This window comes from Babylonia areolata, chromosome 6 (assembly GCF_041734735.1).
Source record: "Babylonia areolata isolate BAREFJ2019XMU chromosome 6, ASM4173473v1, whole genome shotgun sequence".
NCBI lineage: Eukaryota > Metazoa > Mollusca > Gastropoda > Neogastropoda > Buccinidae > Babylonia > Babylonia areolata.
Window position 1 is genome coordinate 42186461 of NC_134881.1, and position 2500 is coordinate 42188960.

General features: G+C 40.0%; 1 protein-coding gene across 1 annotated transcript in view; it reads right to left on the minus strand.

Annotated features, from left to right (window-relative positions):
* Window positions 1–2500, minus strand: part of LOC143283533 (uncharacterized) — a 325230-nt gene that overhangs the window by 151347 nt on the left and 171383 nt on the right. The gene's annotated exons all lie outside the window — the stretch shown is intronic.

Genomic DNA, 2500 nt, shown 5'->3' on the forward strand with positions numbered 1-2500 from the left:
TGTCAAAGACATGTGAAATAATGTTGACAAAAAAAAAAAAACACTACATAATCTAACTGACTATAAACTAAAAAGGAAAAATAAAACTTGAGAGTTAAATACCATTTGTCTCCACTAGATAAAAAGTAAAACAAAACTTCTTTTTTTTTAAACAAAATGATAAGGTCAGGTATATTAGAACAACAGAACAAACAAAAATATTTGAAAATAGATATACGACAAAGAAACAGCGTCAATATCGTGAACTATAAAATGCAATAAAAGAGACTACCTTAGTGAATTGACTTCCTGATTACTACTACTACTACTACTACTACTACTACTACTACTACTACTACTACTGCTGTTGCTACTGCTGCTGCTGCTGCTGCTGCTACGACGACAACCACTACTACTACTACTAGTAGTACTACCAGAAAGTGAAGGATCACAAACTAGCCGACAGTCTCACACCACTGCCACTACCACTACTACTACCAATAGTACAACTACTACTAAAATAGTACAACTACTATTACAAATACTAACACTACTACTACTAGAAAGTGAAGGATCACAAACCAGCCAACAATTTCACACCACTGCCACTACTACTACTACTACTACTACTACTAGCACTACTACTACCAGAAAGTGAAGGATCACAAACTAGCCGACAGTCTCACACCACTGCCACTACCACTACTACTACTACTACTACTACTACTACAACTTTTGCTACAACTACTACTACTACCACTACTACTACGACGACGACGACAACTACCACTACAAATACTAGCACTACCACTACCAGAAAGTGAAGGATCACAAACCTGCCGACAGTCTCACATCACTGCCACTACTACTACTACTACTACTACTACTACTACTACTACTACTACTACCAGAAAGTGAAGGATCACAAACTAGCCGACAATCTCACACCACTGCCACTACTACTACTACTACTACTACTACTACTACTACTACTACTACTACTACTACTACTACCAGAAAGTGAAGGATCACAAACTAGCCGACAGTCTCACACCACTGCCACTACTACTACTACTACTACTACTACTACTACTAGCACTACTAACACTACTAACACTACTACTACCAGAAAGTGAGGGATCACAAACTAGCCGACAGTCTCACACAACTACTACTACTACTACTACTACTACTACTACTACTACTACTACTACAAATACTAACACTACTACTACCAGAAAGTGAAGGATCACAAACTAGCCGACAGTCACACCACTGCCACTACTACTACCACTACTACTACTACTACAACTACTACTACTACAAATACTAACACTACTACTACTACCAGAAAGTGAAGGATCACAAACTAGCCGACAGTCTCACACCACTGCCACTACTACTACTACTACTACTACTACTACTACTACTACTACTACAAATACTAACACTACTACTACCAGAAAGTGAAGGATCACAAACCAGCCAACAATTTCACACCATTGCCACTACTACTACTACTACTACTACTACTACTACTACTACTACTACTACTACTACTAGCACTACTACTACCAGAAAGTGAAGGATCACAAACTAGCCGACAATCTCACACCACTGCCACTACCACTACCACTACTACTACTACTACTACTACAACTATTACTACAACTACTACTACTACCACTACTACTACGACGACGACGACAACTACCACTACAAATACTAGCACTACTACTACCAGAAAGTGAAGGATCACAAACTAGCCGACACTTTCACACCACTGCCACTACTACTACTACTACTACTACTACTACTACTACAACTACTACTACAACAAATACAAACACTACTACTACCAGAAAGTGAAGGATCACAAATAAGCCGACAATTTCACACCACTGCCACTACCACTACTACTACAACTACAACTACTACTACAAATACTACATCACTGCCACTACCACTACTACTACTAACACTACTACTACTACTAACACTACTACTACCAGAAAGTGAAGGATCGCAAACTAGCCGACAGTCTCACAGAGACCAGAAACATGCCCAAAAAGTGCTGAAACTCTCACCTGAACTGCGAGCGTCTTCCCTTTGCACAGAACACACGGAGACAGCTGACTCAACAGTCTGCAGGGGACTGGGGGGGGGGGGGGTTGTGTGTGTGTGTGTGTGTGTGTGTGTGTGTGTGTGTGTGTGTGTGTGTGTGTCTTTTCTCCAAGGCAGGGGATTTCCCGTGAACTACGAAGATCACTGAAGTGAAAGCAGTGTCGTCAGTGGTGATGTTGCGGTGTTGCTCAACACTGGCTTAGTTGTGATGATGCATATTAATTTTGAGTTTACTGACTTGTAATGGTGCATCACTAGATCGATCATCTGTTATGGAAATAAATATCACTGAATCATTTTAATATAATGGCGTATCACTGAGTCAACTGCAATGGATGTATCAATGGGTTCATAGTAATAGATTATCACTGGATCACTTTGTGATAGATGTGTCACT